Raw genomic sequence first — 18,490 nt, 5'->3', positions numbered from 1 at the left:
GTTTTATACATTTTAGAACTTTAAATGTATGCAGTAGTCTGAGCTAAAGCTAAGTACAACTGAGTTATATGTATGAAAAATTCTAAATGAAAAAAGAAACCTCTCAAAAATTAGCCTTGTGCAATACAAATTTGCATTTGGTTTGACATACTTAGGTCAAGTGGTCTTGGAGTTTAATGGATTTATAGAGACCAAACATTCCATTTAAAAAACTACCAAAGAAAAACTCCCAAAAATAAGCCTTGTGCAATTGAGGGAATACTATTCTGACTAATTTACAGTTGTTTTGATATCTTCAGGTCAAGTGGTCTTGAAGTTTAAGGTGTATAAACCTAAATATATAACAAAAGTCAAACGTAAAACTAACTTCACCACAGTCAATGAAGTTCACTATACGCAGGTCTACTCTGCACCTGGTAACTTTCGATGCTCACATCAACAACTTGACATAAATATGATCAAAGCTTTTGAATGGCTCAGGGGAAAAGGCAAACTAGCCACTCAGACATCGCTTAACCCTCGTTGCACATGCACATGACATTCTCCAGATCTCCGTTGATTAACATTGAGGATGAAAGGCTAGCCCCTGGCATTGCAAATGAGAACGATTAAATGGCTTTTTCGCAACATACCTTATAATAATCAGATATAATCTCAAAAGAAAATATACTTTTTTCTTGTAAAATGGACATAAAACACATTTACCATCCATCCATCCATCCATCCATCGTCAACCGCTTATCCTGTGTACAGGGTCACGGGGGGCTGGAGCCTATCCCAGCTAACATTGGGCGAAAGGCGGGGGACACCCTGGACAGGTCGCCAGTCCATCGCAGGGCCACACATACACTCACACTCACCTCCACATCCACACCTAGGGCAATTTTTTTGGAGACACCAATTAACCTAGCCTGCATGTCTTTTGGATGGTGGGAGGAAGCCGGAGTACCCGGAGAGAACCCACGCAGACACGGGGAGAACATGCAAACTCCACACAGAAAGGCCGGGGCAACCAGGGTTTGAACCCACGACCTTCTTGCTGTGAGGTGACAGTGCTAACCGCTGCACCACCGTGCCGCCCTAAAACACATTTACGTTACGGAAAATATATTATTTTAAAATAAATCTGTGATGAGTCCATTAAATTTGCACAAAAGCGCCCCACTTGCCCCTATTTAGAGACACCGCTGCATGAATTCCTTCTCCAGTGAGATTTCAGCTTGTGAATATTTATAGCATTTCATTTGAAATGCTGAGCTTTACTTACAGAAAAAATATATTGCCACATAATAACATGATACAATCTTGTGCATCCAGTTATCTGATGACATCAATAAAGGAGCGATCTTGTTGGAGGTCTGCAGTGTGTGAGTAAACGCTAATATGAGTGTGACTGCTGGCTGTAATCCATGCAGTCTGTTTGATCTGACAAGCATCTGAGGGGGCTTATCTCATTATTACAGATTTACATGTATTATGTTGCTTATTTTGCAGTGGTGGAATTGAAAGCCTACATTGATTAGTATATTTGGCCACCAATCCTGAAGGACTGCCCAATACAGCAGGTGATTAAAGTATCAATTACCCAAGTGTTCTTATTTTAATGGCAGATACAAGATTAATTCGATAAGGAACATCTCATTAAAATTATTTGGTTAAACTCTAAGACTATGTCCACATTAATATGAAAACACATCTTTTTCTGTACGTTTTGGCCTTCCGTCCACACTGAGACAACTTTTCTAAAACGCTCTTCCCAGTGAATACATTTAAAAACGTTGTATTCAGGTTGTAGTGTAGACTGGGAAAGGTGCATCTCAATCAGTTCCCTAGTTCAGTAGTCAGGGCACTGATCAGCGAGTTTTTAGGGCTGTCTCATTTGTAAAATTGTTCCGGTGCACTTAAACATTCCCTCCCTAAAAAAATCCCACAATGCACTGGGGAGCATCGTTGCTCACTATGTTCCCTTACCGGAAACATCATCATGTCCTCTTTAATCTCTCAAGTCGTTAAAAGACGAGCACAAGTGTAAATATGTGATGTCAAAGCCTTATTTTTGCTTTAAAAGAGAAGTTTTTTGTATGTCATCCACAATGAAAGGGAAACAATCTTTTAAATATTACAGTTGTTAAAGGAAGGTTTAAAATACAGTCCTTTATATTTTATGTCTTTATATAATTTATCTGTTATAATAACACTGTCCTTTCGATAGCTTCAACGAAAATTAACGATTGTGTCATTTATAAAGCAATGCTGCTTAATAACAACTGAGCTCGTTATCGTGTCGCAGGTAATTGAGTTATGTGTCCCAATGTTCAGTGTTCCCCTTACCAGTGCCCGAATTCATGCTCACAAAATACTGATTCACAACATAGGGTGCTAGGGAACTGATTGAGACACACCCTGAGATATTAAAAAACGATTATGTATTTGTTGTGATGTGACGCATTCATATGGGGCCTGTACAGTGGTTATCGTTTAGGTGGCTAGCCATGTACGTTTTAGTCTAGTTTGTGTCAACCTTGAGTTTTAGGCACGGTGCCTTTACCTGTGTTCATCGCCATAGTAACTTACACTCCATAACCTGCTCCATATGAAGTTTTGTTCTGGGTAACAGATACTGAAACAAACAGCTGTATGGCAAGCCAATTTAGCTTTCAATGCTCTCAGAATTACTCATTGTAATTGAATTTTACTAGTAATATTTCAATTAGAGAGCTCTAAAATATATTTGTTAATAAAAATAATTTCACTAATAAAGCTCTGCAATTGTATTTTTAGTAGTAAAAACTCCAATTAAAGAGATCTACAACTGATTTTTTTACTATTAAAAATAATAAATCAAAGAGCTCTCTAATTACATTTTTACTAGTAAAATTAAAATTGTACAGCTCTGTAATTAAAAATTAACAGGAGTCATTGGAAACATATGATAAGTAAATATTTAATTGTAGAGCTCTTAATTGGTACTTTCACTAGTAAAAATGTTCTTATCGAGTATGGAAGCTGCGGAGTGCAGATTAAAAAGAATGAAGAAATAAATAGCCAATCTATTAATTTTAAAATAAAAATGTGAATAAATAAACCAATTTATAAATGGACAAATAAACAGACACATTTAAATGTTTATTTAATTCATTGTTAACTATTAATAGAGGTTTACTGTCTATAAAGCCCTTGCAAAATAAATGAACGCAAGGCATATCGGAGGTTAATGGTCACTTGTCGCTGCTGCAGTTAAATGCCAAGCACAGCCCTCCCCGAACATGCAGAGAGCTATGTGTCCAGGAAGGGATCTGGTAACTGCGATGCCATAAATAGAACCGATACGCACCACTGACTGAAAAGCGCGTGGCCGCCATGCTCTCGCTCCACGGGCATGAGGTACTGAGCCGTTGGAAAAAGATGCCAGACCTCCTGGCGTCAATAGACCTCCAATGACAGACTGCCTTACATCTCCGTGTGACTCAAAAGTCAAAAAGTTAATTGGTTGCTTCCACGTGTCAACTGTCAAATGGCATTTTTAAACTCGATTGTCAAATGGATAAAGAGCAATCTTATAATTTCTTCAATTTAAATACTACTCTGCAGCTCTATTTTAGCACATCTAGAACATGATTAAACTAGCTCGTTGCTGGTTACTCTTTAAGAATTTGTGTGAGATTTTTTGCAATGAGCTCTAAAGTGACGCAACTGCTTAATGCCCCACTGTGTCTTAAACCCCCGAAATCACCCTCTGCAACTGCTTTCCCCCCCAAAACCTAAACCTGGTGTTAAAAGTGTGTCTGTTTTGTGGCCAGCTCTCATGTCACATGTATAAGTGGATCTGCTCAATGGGGGAGATGGGCCATGAAGAAATCTATCAAAGGCTGATGTCTTTGGCTGACCCACTGAGCAAGGAACAAGAGCGGTAAGCGTTGTCTTGAAGGTGTCCAGATACATTTATCACATTGAAATAGGAGCTCAGCTCTCTTTACTTCCCATTTCCGTCTGCCTGCTCTCCTCCATAACTCACATTACTATTGATATAGAGTGATAAGCTACACTGATGTGAGAAGGGAACTATGTCAGTTGACTCTTTAGGAAGCTTTGGAGCACAGTACAGGACATTTCATAATCTGGTTTGCATTTATTAAACTGTTAGTGAGGGTCACTTCAATATTTTTGTATACTTTTAACAAGGGATGTCAATTGATTAAAAAGTGTAATTAATTACATGTTTTGCCAAGTAGTTAAACAAATGAACTGTAATTAAGTCATGTGTGGCAGGGTGGGGCCGGGTCATGATTCCGCACACCTGGCCCCTAATCAGGCTAATCAAGACTCATAGAAGGATAAAGGCAGACTGGAAGCTGCAGTGCAACAGAGAGAGAGAGAGATTTATGAACAGCTGTCCGTGTGTTTGTCTTTTTGTTTCAGTTTTATATTAAAATATTATTTATATTGTCAAGCCGGTTCTCTTCTCTTCCTTTCAATTAATCCCTTTACATCATGTAAATTGCTTAAAAGGTTTTTCCTTTTCTAAGGTCATAAACAGTTTAAGTTAAAAACAACACAGTAAACACCTTTACTGGCATTCTTACAGACATATCCAATGTGCGCAGGTGTTGTGTGCATGTCTTTTTGTGTTTTGACGTCAAAAAATCGGAGATCTGATCATTTTAAATCTCATGTAAAGCAGTTTTTTTGCATTGGTGGATGTTTTGAATAAGCTGATTTTAGGAAGTTATCAGTGTATTGGTGTTCATGTAAACATACCCACTGACCTACATATGGGCTGAAATATGTGCCACCAGAAACTGAATTTGAACCATTTATATTAGAATTTGAATGGCTAAACTTGAATAATTGCATTGAAAAACTGAATTTGAATCACATAATTTGAAATTGTATTGTTTAATTAAAATTGAATTTATTCAAAAACTGAATCTGTATTGTACCATTTGAAATTGAATTTATTCGTTTGGAACTGAAGTCCATTAAAATTTGATCCTCACTGAAAATTAAACTCTCTATATATCTTCACATTCACTTCTCACAATTCAGATTCAGTTCTCAAATTCAATTTCAAGTTACTGAGACAGACATCCGGGTAGTTGGAGGATGAAGGAAGAGCAATCGAGCGCAGATCGATAGATAGCGTTCATTGGCGCACAGGACTCCTCTTGGGCCAATCAGCACCAATGTTTTGGAGCACAGTACGTTACCCGCCATGAAACAAAGAAGAAGTGCTTGCCTGACTTGCGTGACCACCACCACCATGGATTCGGCTGGGACAAATACGGTAATGAATTTTTTTTTTACGATCTAACGATCTTTTGTTTAACTGTTGTTAATGTTATAGCTATTTTGTAGAAACAGGGAAATTAAATCTTTCTCCGGCGTTGCAAACAGTAGCTATAATCCCACGTTTTATGGTAGCCTACTAGCTCTTGTAACAACATTTTTGCCTGGTGTTTATTATTTCTAAGCGTTTGCCTCTTCCTCCGGTGAAAATGTTGTTGCAAAGCGTAGCTAGTGTTAGCCGCCACCAAGTAGACTGGTCATGTCTTCAGTGTGATTTTTTTCCGATAACTTCTCCTCGTGGTTGTCATTGTCAGAGTAACGTTACTGCTTACTGAGAGGAGAGAGAGTAGTAAGCGTGTAAGTTATGTGTCGCTGTGTTTGGCAGGTGCTAGCATAATGTAAGGCCATAAACTTCAGGGCAATTACACCATAGCACTAGCCCTATTCATTTGAATTGAATGCATAAGTTAGTTAATTCCGTTTGACTAGAACACAAAAATAGCACATTTACACTTCGAAAGAAAGCGATACAGCTTCCTGCACAACAGAGCAGTGCAAGTGGCTGATGCCATCACATGTAAAAAAGGTAAGGTGACACTGTATTTTTGGACACTGTAACTGTAGGCTAAATTATGATGTTAAATTAATGTTTATATTGTGCCCCTTTGGTTACTTAATCAGGCAGATTGCTTGTCTTCATCTAGCCTACATTTCATCTTCTTTTAGGGGATTTTCATTATATTCCATCATACCTAATGTTGGAGATTATTAAATTATTTCTATTCTATATTCTGCCTTAACATGTGTAGCTTGTGACAATGTGGTCAGTCACAATTTCCCTGTTGGACAAAGAGAAGCTAAGACAGCAAAGACCCACATAAACACAGTTTGGCATCTCAATCCTGTGATGACAGCCTTACCTGTTTTGCTCACAGCCATAGGATAAACGCCAGATTTATACTGCATATAGATATGTTATGGTTATGGACCACAGAAATGTGGACTTAATGATCTTCTTTGTGTTAACTTATTTTCAGATTCCTGCTGCTCCAGTAGCTCTGATCGACTTCTCTGCTAAAGCCAAAAAAAAAAAGCTTGACCGTTCTATTGATGGCAGGACAACTGAAAACCAGGTTGGGAAATCACTTTCATGCCCAAGAGTGAAGAGAGGGTCAGAAACATATGCTAGTTTTTTGAGACTTTAAGCAAAAACTGTCCAAGGAGTGCAGCACTGATGGCTAGGGAGCCTTACTACAAAGAATTCATCCCCAAATCTAGTATGCTTCCTAAAACTGTTCTTGAATACAGAACACCAGAGACTCTGCAGCTACCCCCCAAAGAGCTTGGAGAGCTATGCCAGGTATTCCAGCTAGAAGAGCTCATCATGTCCCAGGTCCAGGCTGTAGAGAGGGCAACTCGAAGTCAGAGTGCATGCAGGATTTGGTTTAGGCAAAGAGCTGGACGCATAACTGCTTCCAAGCTGAAACAAGCTATTAAGACCAACCCCCAGCAACCATCCAAGAGCTTGATCAAGGCCATATGCTACCCAGAAGCATATAGGTTCACCACAGCCGCTACAAGGTATTTAGGGTTTGAATTAGGGTAAGGCAGAGGTAAGGCCTCGTGTAAACAGTGTTTATGTCCAGAAAAAGAAACACTGACAACAGAGGGTATAATTTGGATAAAAAGAAGCTTGTCTATTAAGTAAATGTATCTTACTGGTGGAATATTAAATGAAATGTATAGTAACACATTGCTTTGGTGCACGTTAGTTATTAGTTTTAGGGTTATAAGACTATGGTTATGCAGGAGTAGAACTAAGTATAGGGGTTAGGGAAATGGCATTTAAATCACTGAACTGGCTCTACACATCCAATACTAAGTAATCATTTCCTTTTCATGTTTTGCATGTGTACTGTGTACAGTTATGGATGCAAACATGAAGCACAAGCCAGAGGAGTCTATGAGAAGCTGATGGGTCGGGAGCATGCAGGCTTCTCCTGTATGGACAGTGGTCTCTGGCTGAACCCCAAGTGGCCATACATGGGGTCCTCCCTGATGGGATTGTTGCTTGTGACTGTCACTGGAACTGGCATCTGCAAGATTAAGGTAATATTACAGTCTCTGTTGTAGTAAAGTCCTAAATCTCGAGACTGAGTGCGTGTCTCAAGTCCTAAACTGAGCAAAAGGCAGAAAATATATTTGTTAATCTATTGTTCACGTGTCCTTCTCTCTGTGATTTTAGTGTCCACACTCTCACCAAGATGAAGCCAATCTGCGCTTGTGTGCTGGGGAAAAGGGCTTCTGCCTCATCAATGATGGGGATAATGTCATGCTGGACCGGACTCATGACTACTACTACCAAGTTCAGGGACAGCTTCACATTGTAGACGCTGAGTACTGTGATTTTGTTGTGTGGAACCACAATGACATTTTTGTTGAAAGGATTTTGCCCGATCTTGAACTTTAGGATGATGTTAGGCTTTTTAGAAACGGTATACTTCCAGAAATACTGGGACAGCAAGTTACAAACTCACATGTGTAATGTAATGAAAGGATCCAGGCACTCTTGAAAGTGGGCTGTGTGATATTGCTGTTATATCAATACGGTTGTATGAGACAAGATTACATTTTGACTATTGTTATGAGTGTGGTCTTTGTGAGTTCTGGCTGTTGTATAATTTAAATGAAAAGATTAAATGCCATTGAGAAGACAGAATTATACATGGTGGTTTATTTACAAGATTAGATTTTTCAACAATTGTTATAATAACAAGAACATGGTGTGCAATAACAGATTAGAATCCATTTCATTACATATAATACATATAGCCAGTACAATTGGACTAGTGGATAAAAGTATTACACTTGTTGAAAACATATTAACAGACTGATATGTGTCGGGGCTCAGGTACTACTACTCCATGTCCTCTTACTTATCATCATCAGAGCCAAGAAGCAGGGATCAGGTATTGGACACTACATGTGTGAGGGCTCAGGTACTGGACTGACTGATTATTATCCCTCTCCCTCCTCCTCACTCCAATGGGACAATAGACTCCGAAAGATTAGACAAGCGCTAGGGCAACCTAAAAGCCCCAATCAAGTCCATATTAGACTACCGGTAACTTAATAAGCATTACTAAGTAAATGAGCATTTAATGACAACCTAATGCTATATAAACACAGACACAAAAAACACGTTGGCTGCTAACATACCTCCGGCGAAGTGGTCGCTGCAGACACGGGCATTAACAGACTCTGCTCCTCCCGACCGCAGACGTACGTTAAAAATCAACTTTTACGGCGTTGTTCTGTGAGCTTTTTACATTTCTCACCTTTATGAGTGACAATCTTCGGTACTCTATAAAAACCCTTTCCCTTTTCTCGATTAGAACGATTGGAGCAGCCGTAAACTACACAAAACATTGGCATTTTGCCAGACGGCAGATCCTCAGCTATTTCACTTCCTGCCCTCCATCTGAATTGCGCGCTCTCGCGATGCAGCAGCGTGACGTCACGTGAAACCAACCTATGAACGCTATCTATCGATCTGCGCTCGATTGCTCTTCCTTCATCCTCCAACTACCCGGATGTCTGTCTCAGTAACTTGAAATTGAATTTGAGAACTGAATCTGAATTGTGAGAAGTGAATGTGAAGATATATAGAGAGTTTAATTTTCAGTGAGGATCAAATTTTATTGGACTTCAGTTCCAAACGAATAAATTCAATTTCAAATGATACAATTCAGATTCAGTTTTTGAATAAATTCAATTTTAATTAAACAATACAATTTCAATTATGTGATTCAAATTCAGTTTTTCAATGCAATTATTCAAGTTTAGCCATTCAAATTCAAATATAAATGGTTCAAATTCAGTTTCTGGTGGCACATATTTCAGCCCATACCTACAGTCCACAGAAATCCGTTTGGCAGTTTCCGGTTTGTCAATCTATCTGAGGTAGGGCCGTTCAGACATTTTTAAATTCCATCTGCTGCACTATATTTTAATTGTTGGTCTGTGTAAACATGTGCATCTTTGGCCATTGCATCACATTTTGTGGTTTCTTCAGTGTGCTTTTTTGTTTAAGGCATTAAATATTGTTAATCTTTTAAAAAAATGTCTCATGACATCTGCATTCAATTCCATTGCGGTGCAGCTAGCTATTTTTTTATGAAAGAACACATCCTGTGTGAATGTCCCCTTACTGAGTAAGTGTGGTTTAGCAAGGTGCTTTGCTAGTAATAGTAATACACAATTTATTTTAACTTGCTATTTTATTTAATTAATTGCACTAAATTAATGTGTTTCATTGACAGCCCTAATTTACCTATATAATGCTGTTCAAATATGTTTTTCTTGTGGCCTTGTGGAGACACAGTGAATTAAGCTGATCTCTTACCAGGACAAGAGGATTCAGAATGTCTCACACAGACTGCCAATCGATATATCACTCCTTCAAGCTATCAGGAGTGGCCGTCTGTGGTGTCTTATCAGAGGCTCCAACATCTAATCTCTGTGCATCAAAAAAGTACTGAAAAATCGTTTGAGGAACTGCAGTGATATGCCTTTACTATAGCTTGATCTAAAGATTTGAAGTACATGCACACACAAACAACTGGTTTCTCTGAAAACATTTCCAAAGCACTAACAGCCTCTAATTCAGCTGCAATTTCAGCAACTGTCTCTTTGGGAAGTGCGAATTGAACAGATGGCATTCGGGTGTATATGGTGCGTCTGGGAGCAGGGTGATTGGAACAGGAGGGTCTGGGGTTTATCAGCCATCCATTACTCTGCATGGTCTCATTTTCATTAATCTCCACAATTCCTGGACTAATATCACCTCTACTTATTCTAATAGCGGCTGAGGTAGATCAACTCCTTGCACAATGACCTGGTTAAATATTACTTTAAATTTCATTCAAACAATCAATAGTGGATGTATGAATGCATGACATATGCAGACCTGTCAAGACAAAACCCTCTTTCACACAAAACTGACAGGGGTGACAAGCGAACCAGTGGCGTAGCCAGAAACAAGGCTATGCGTGTGCCATGGGAAAACAGGGTGTGCAAAAAAACTGAAGCACAATAAAGTGACATGTACCATAAACATCTATTGCATTTTTACAAAGTAATACTGCTCTCTCAGTGGAGTAAGTAGGCCTGTTAATTTATCCAAACATTAGCCTTATATTTAGTATATTTAGTCATAAAAAAACAAATCTACAACAAATCGATTAAATTATTTTGGAACGATTCATATTTATTTCCCAAATAGGACCAACTTGGTAGCCTAACTACTATGTACTTAACCATTTAAACAATGTTCTTATTATGTACATACATGTTGTTGCATTGTAATTACATTTAAAGTATTTGCATTTAATTACATTTATAGTTACACTGTTAACTTTACCCCTAACACAACCCTTACCACAAAACCTAAATCTAGCCCCTAATTCTAACCCTAACCCTACCCTTAGTCCTAAACCTACCCGTACCACAACCTCAGTAGCAGCAAATGTGGGAATTTTGCAGAACAACGTGTAGTTACCCAGTAAATACATAGTCTTGTATGTATTTAGTGTTAGTACATAGTAGTTAAGGCCACCTAATATAAAATGTGACCCTAAATATACTGAAGACACAAAATGTACGTGGAGGGTCAAGCTACGGGAATATTAATTAAAAATACACAAGTTTTTATGCTTACTGGCTCAAAAATGTAAAGGTGTATTCAGTAACTTTTGTCTTTGTGTCAGCTTTGACACTGACACCTAGTGGCTTGGATGCAGCATCATTTAAAATCAATAGTTTTCAGTTTCAGATGCCATTGTAGAAATTCAGTATTCACAGTCAGCCAAGACTACTTTAATCAATGAGTGAAAGTGTCAAATAACAGGAGAGTTACTGAGATTAATTGAGTAGTATTCGGCTGGTCATGTGATTCTAACATGGCAGCTCCCATGTGCGGACCCTCTCCATGTAGAATGAAACAGCTTGGTTACACTTTATTTTACAGTGTCCTTCTTACAGTGTAATTGCACAAGTAAGTACTGAGTAATATTGTGCTTACAAATTAACATGTGCTTATTATAGATTTATGGATATCGTTGGGATTTGGTTTAGGGTCAGTTGTTTGTAATAATGCATAATTTCCTGTTATTACTATAGACGTTACATGTAATATCTGTGACAAGGACACTGTAAAATAAAGTATTAACAACAGCTTTTATAATGTTACTGATTACATTAAAACTGTCTTTATTTTAATGTGAGTGGTTATGATTTCCTACATATATTGCAAAATTACAATTCATGTCTTTAGGAGTTAAACATTTTTAATGAGGTAAAACATTACTGAATGCACCTTTAATTTTGGATAAGAAATTAATTTGTGATGCATTGAGGAACAGAAGAACATTCAGATAATTAAAAACTTTACTGAACATTGTTTACATTTAGGAAGCGCAGGGAAGTTTGGTTTATGTGTGACTGCAAATATAAACAGAAAAACTAATTACTAATTAGTTATTGAGCAAATATGAACAAAGAATTACAATGTCTGATGATGCAAACCAACAAACAGATGGTATGTAGGCAGTTGATTATGCGTAATAGATTTGCTTGCATAACTTCTTACAGAACATTTTGCCTCCTGAGCCAATAATTGAACTATAAATGAAATCTGTCACCAACAAAAGGCAGATAATTGCACATGAAATCAAGCTTGGTCACAGAATTATTAATGGTGTATAACAAGTTATAAACAAATCATCTTGTAAAGGAGCATTACAGTAGACAACCTTTCCAAGTGTATTCTCCAAATATTCCAACAACTAACTTATTTTGCCCATGTGGATGCAACGTTCCTCTATTATTATTATAATTTTTTTAGTGGTGACACCCCCATTAGCAGGGAAGCTGCAGCATCATGCAAGAGCAAAACAAGTTACCAGTGCCATTGTAGAAATGCACTATTCGCAAGCAGTTATGAATAATTAGGAAGAAAGACGAACTCTACAGCATGTGGTCCGTGTCTGTTGTGAGAGCGCGCAATCTGAGATGGCCTCTGTAACACATCGAGTATTTGTATAGTTATTATAATCAATTATTACATTTCATAATTGATGTGTTAAATGTTCATCAAATGAACCAACTGGCTGGTGTTTTTACGGACATTTTCAACCTGTACCCACATGCTTCAAAACTTCCACCATTGTGCCTGTACCAAAGCAATCCAAAAACACTTGCTTAAATGACTGGTGTCCTGGTGCTCTGACCCCCATAATCAGTAAATGCTTTGAGAGGCTAATCAAAGATCACATCTGCTCTGTGCTGTCCACCTCACTGGACTCACTGCAGTTTGCCTACCGCAACAACTGCTCCACTGATGATGCCATTGCATCTACACTACACACTGCTCTCTCCCACCTGGAAAAAAGGAACACATATGTGAGAATGCTGTTTGTAGACTACAGCTCAGCATTCAACACCATAGTGCCCTCCAAGCTTGATGTGAAACTCTGGGCTTTGGGCTTAAACAGCTCACTGTGCAGCTGGATCCTGGACTTCCTGTCAGGCAGACGTCAGGTGGTTAGAATGGGCAGTAACATCTCCTCATCACTGACCCTCAACACTGGAGCCCCACAGGGCTGTGTTCTCAGCCCACTCCTGTATTCCTTGTACACGCGTGCGGCAACAAATAGCTCCAATGCCATCATTAAGTTTGCTGATGATACGACGGTGGTAGGTCTGATCACTGACAATGACGAAACAGCCTGCAGAGAGGAGGTGCACACTCTGACACGCTGGTGTCAGGAGCACAACATCTCCCTCAATGTCAGTAAGACAAAGGAGCTTGTTGTGGACTTCAGGAGGAAAGACAGAGAACACAGCCCCATCACCATTAATGGAGCACTGGTGGAGAGAGTCAGCAGCTTCAAGTTCCTCGGTGTCCACATCACTGAGGAACTCACATGGTCTGTCTACGCTGAGGCTGTTGTGAAGAAGGCTCACCAGCACCTCTTCTTCCTGAGACGGTTGAGGAAGTTTGGAATGAACCACCACATCCTCATACAGTTCTACACCAGCAGTGTAGAGAGCATCCTGATTGGCTGCATTACTGCCTGGAACGGCAATAGCACCGCCCACAAACACAAAGCCCTGCAAAGGGTGGTGCGAACTGCCAGACACATCATCGGAGGTGAGATTCCCTCTCTCCAGGACATATATACCAGGTGTGGGAAAAAAAGCCCGGAGAATCATCAGAGACTCGAGCCACCCGAGCCATGGCCTGCTCTCACTGCTACCATCAGGCAGGCGGTATCGCAGCATCAGGACCCGCACCAGCCGATTACATGACAGCTTCTTCCCCCAAGCAATCAGACTGCTGAACACTTGATCTCTCATGATCAAAATACATCAGCAGTGCACTTAATTACTCTTATTATCTCACACTGGACTGTTATAAATTATATTCTCTTTACAATACAACCTACTGTAAAAAAAAATTATACACTTTATATACTTTAATTTTTTTTAATTTGTGTGTGTTTTCTATATTATGTGTATGTGTATTCTATAGTGTGTGTATTGTTTACTGTACATTGTATATAATTATTGTGTTGTGTAGTTATGTTTACATTAGATATGTAAATTGTGTTGTGTAAATACGTTGTTTATTATAAATTGTTATATGTCTCGTCACTGTCATGACTACTATGTTGCTCGGAACTGCACACAAAACTTTCCCCCACTGTTGCACTTGTGCGTTTGGTTGTGTGACAATAAAGTGATTTGATCTGATTTTCATGACATGGATGCATTTTTACACCCCTACTCTTATTAAGCATTAAAAAAAATATGAAAATTTAATTTAATTTGCCTGTATAACCTGACGTTTTGGGTGGCATTTGCTCACCCTGACACACCCGTGGCAACACCACTGTAGCAAACACGAGTTTTAAGACATGCAACCAATGCAGTGTCTCTGTCACAGTCTCCATATTTGACATTTGACACGGTTACGACCCATCTGCTCGTGGGTCTGATTGTTATCTTGTCATGTTAATGAGCTGTGAAAGAGGAAAAGTCTCTGTCCTTTTCTTCTGCTCTCTATTAGCCGAAGTGTCCTAGAGAAGATAAGGCAATGAGTGTTAGTGTAACAAGGACACTGTATAATAAAGTGTTATCAAAAGCTTTTATTAGGTTACTGATATGAGTCTTCATTTTAATGTGAGTGGTTATGATTTCCTACAAATATATTGCAAAGTTACAATTCATGTCTTCAGGAGTTAAACTTTTTTAATGAGGGGAAAAATTACAATGCACCTTTAATTTTGGATAACAAATTAATATGTGATGCATTGAGGAACAGAAAAACATTCAGATAATTCAAAATCTATTGACATTTTTTTTAACATTTAGGGAGCGCAGGGAAGATTGTTATTTGCATAACTGTAAATATAAACAGAAAAATGAATACTAATGTTACATTAGCTATTGAGCAAATATGAATAAAGGGTTACAATGTCTGATGATACAAACCAACAAACAGATGGTATGTAGGCAGTTGATTATGTGTAATAGGTTTTCTTGCATATCATCTTAAAGAATATTTTCCACCTGAACCAATAATTGAACTATATTGTGACCAGGAATCATGAGAGAACAGGTACCATCAAGTTAAAGTAATACATACATAATTTCTCTCCCCCCAAAAATGGTGTCTTAAAGGGAAAGATTACCCAAAAATGAAATTTCCTTGTCAAATTACAATAAATGGGTTTCCATCCACACTTTTTATGCACATTTTGGGATATTGCATAAAGACTGCTGGATGGAAACACCAAGATGCCAATAAAATATCCAAAATGCACATTCAAAACGTATATGCTCACTTGAGGTGGATACATTTTTTATTCGAAACGAAAATTATTTTTGCATAAACATTCCTATTAAATTTATTAGGAATATAAGATGTGCATCAAAAAAATCATGTGACTAAATACAGGGGTAGACTAGGACTAAAAAGGGGCCCTGGACTTTAAGGCCCAGAGCGGCCCACTCATTGATTTATTTTTCTGGCTCAATTTCAGATTTCTGTGTTGAAAAAAAGACATGTCTATTGACTGCAAGTCATGACAACGTGCCCCACCTGTGCAAAAATTGTCTTTAAAATATATAAAACCCACTGTAAATGAGATGAGTGGATTTTTTTAGAGAAAGCAGTAAAAATAAGCATTTTATAGCTCAGACAAATAACATGTCAGTAAAGATTTTTCCCCAACATACAGATGTTAGGTTAAAATATACATGAAAGTACAAGGGAAAGTGTGTATAATAAGTGCAAATAAACGTATCGGTTACCTAACGTAACCTCGGTTCTCTCTAGATGAGGGAACGAGTATTGCGTAAGCTAGCTTACGCTACGGGAAAGATTCATCTTTTCTGAGATATTGAAGCCAAAAAATTATCCTTAATTTTTGCATCCATTGTCAACGCAGTGCGGCAGCTGCAGACCTTGAGCGGGCTAGCTAGCGAGCTCATAGGTTGCTCTGCGGCAACTGCTGCAGCCTATAGACGAGCTTGGGCGAACTCGCATCCAATGAGGAGCGTCCGCGGCTCACTGCATCAAAGCCCGCCAAAATGGGCGTGACTAGAGTGCATATAAGCGTAGTTCGTAGGCTGGAACCCTGGTTTTCATTGACTGAAGCGAAAAGTCAGCGCGTGGCGCGAGCACGGCGGCTACGCCAATACTCGTTCCCTCATCTAGAGAGAACCGAGGTTACGTTAGGTAACCGATACGTTCTCTTACGAGAGGTTCTCTCGTATTGCGTAAGCTAGCTTACGCTCACGGGAACCCATTGTCAACGCCGTCGCGCCAAGCATCCACTGTATGAGCCCCAGGGAATTAAGGGGGACCGGGGAGCCCTTATGAGTGGGGAAATAATATTTGGCCGGCAAGAATGCGGGTCATTGATTGTGTAATACATAAGCACATAGTAGGACGGGAGCGACAGAGCGGCGGTGCCGGTCTGTGTGGAATGTGTCCCATCAGTGCAGCTCACCAGGGGAGCTGTGGCGTATTAAACCGCTAGTAGTTTTGCCTGCAGAGCGGGCACTTCCATATTGTAAAATCTGACAAAGGTGGAGGGGAAGTCCATCCAGCTGCCACACATATGTCGTGAATGGAAATTCTGCTGGACCATGCCCACGAGGATGCCATGCCTCTAGTGGAGTGAGCCCTAATGCCCAACGGGCATGGCAGGTCTTTGACGCGTATGCAGCAGCAATAGCGTCCACTATCCATCTAGATAGTGTCTGTTTGAGCGGCGAGACCTTTGGTGCGCCCTCGAGCGAAACGAAAAGCTGCTCGGAGCGTTTGAAAGCAGCGGAGCGCGCAGTATACAATCTCAGTGCTCTGACCGGGCAAAGGAGATTGGCGTCGCGTTGCTATCCGGTGCTGGCAGCGCCGATAGGAAATGACCTGTGCTCTGAAAGGAGTACCGATCACCTTGGGAACATAGCCGTGTCTAGGCTTTAAAATGACCTTGGAGTCACTTGGTCCAAACTCAAGACACGCAGCGCTGACAGACAGCGCGTGAAGGTCTCCCACACGTTTGACTGATGACAGGGCAGTCAGAAAAACGGTTTTGAGTGAAAGGTATTTCAAATCCACGGATTGAAGTGGTTCGAAAGGGGGCTTTCATAGTTTCGAGAACTATAGAAAGATCCCAGATAGGAACCGATGGGAGCGCGGGGGTTCATCCTTCTAGCTCCCCTGAGGAAGCGGATGACCAGCTCGTTTTACCCCATGACTGGCCGTGCAGGGGTTCAGCGAGCGCCGCAGCGGCCGCCACTACACTTTGAGCGTGGATGGGGATCTGCCCTTATCCAGCAGCTCTTGTAGAAATCTGAGCAGCGACGACACCCCACATGTCCGCGGGTCCAGGTCTCTGTCGGTGCACCATTTTGAGAACACAGACCATTTTGGCGCATAGAGTCTTCTCGTGGAAGGGGCTCTAGCGTGTATGATGGTGTTTATTACTCCTTCTGGCAGAGCGACGGGTAGTCGTTGATCACCACGCATGCAGCGCCCAGCTCTGGGTGGGGATGCCAGATTGTGCCGCGAGCTTGAGAGAGGAGATCTGCTCTCACTGGGATGGGCCACGCGCTGTCAGTGACAGCTGCGTAAGCTCCGGGAACCATGTCTGATTCTCCCAGCGGGGCTATGAGGAGCACCGAGTGGCGCGTTTCCCTGATCCTCTGCATTACCTGTGGCAATAGCGAGGCGGGAGGGAAGGCGTAAGCGGGCGTCTGGGCCAGTCCTGGGCCAGCGGCGTCCTCGCTTCGAGAAAAATATTGGGCAGTGAGAGTTCTCTTTGGGCGCTAAAGAGGTCTATCTCTGCTCTGCCGAATAGGTGCCATAACATCTGGACTGTTTGGCGTGCAGGGACCATTCCCTGGGGAATATTGTCTCTGGACAGTCTGTCCGGGCCGTCGTTCAGGTGGCCTGGCACGTGCGTCGCCCTCAGCGGCGCAGGTGGCACTGGGACCAACTCAGTATGCGTTTTGTCAGATGGAAGAGGTTCCTGGATCTGACACCGCCCTGGCGGTTTAGGTAGGATACCACAGATCTGTTGTCGAGCGGACCAGGGCGTGGTGACCCTGAATGACCGGGAGAAAGCGCCGCGGCGTACTCGACCGCTATCATTTCCAGACAATTTATGTGAAGGAGCTTTTCCTGAACTGACCATAGGCGAAAACCGGAGAGCCCTCGCAGACGGCGCCCCAACCCGTGTTGGGCGGCGTCTGTCGAGATGACATTTCGGCGAGATACAGCTCCCATTGTCACTCCCGCTGATACCATTCGGCCACTGTCCAGGGCTGCAGAGCTGATATGCAGGTCTGAGTCACCTTGATGGGCTGGCGGCCTGTGGCCCAAGCCCGGCGAGACGCTGGTGTTTAGCCAATGCTGAAGCGAGCGATGTGCAGTAAACCCAGCTGAAGTACTGCTGCGGCTGAGGCCATGTAACCTAGCACTCTCTGGAATTTCTTCAGAGGCGTGAGGCTGTTCATCTGAAAAGATGCGACTAGTCAGCTGAACACGGCGTCTGCGCTGTGTAGATAAGCGAGCCGGCATTGCCACGGAGTCTAGTTCTATTCCCAGGAAGGAAATGGTCTGACTGGGCTG

General features: G+C 40.9%; 1 protein-coding gene and 1 long non-coding RNA gene across 2 annotated transcripts in view; one reads left to right on the top strand and one right to left on the bottom strand.

Annotated features, from left to right (window-relative positions):
* The window catches only part of LOC127627917 (calcium-binding protein 8-like), a 75,905-nt gene that overhangs the window by 10,713 nt on the left and 46,702 nt on the right, over nucleotides 1–18,490 (bottom strand). The gene's annotated exons all lie outside the window — the stretch shown is intronic.
* On the top strand, nucleotides 5,017–7,342 carry LOC127627918 (uncharacterized). The gene is made up of 3 exons (XR_007968595.1): nucleotides 5,017–5,284; nucleotides 6,324–6,419; nucleotides 7,212–7,342. It is a non-coding gene; the product is annotated as an uncharacterized LOC127627918 (long non-coding RNA).

This window comes from Xyrauchen texanus, chromosome 34 (assembly GCF_025860055.1).
Source record: "Xyrauchen texanus isolate HMW12.3.18 chromosome 34, RBS_HiC_50CHRs, whole genome shotgun sequence".
Lineage (NCBI taxonomy): Eukaryota > Metazoa > Chordata > Actinopteri > Cypriniformes > Catostomidae > Xyrauchen > Xyrauchen texanus.
This window is presented reverse-complemented; position numbering and strand designations above follow the sequence as displayed.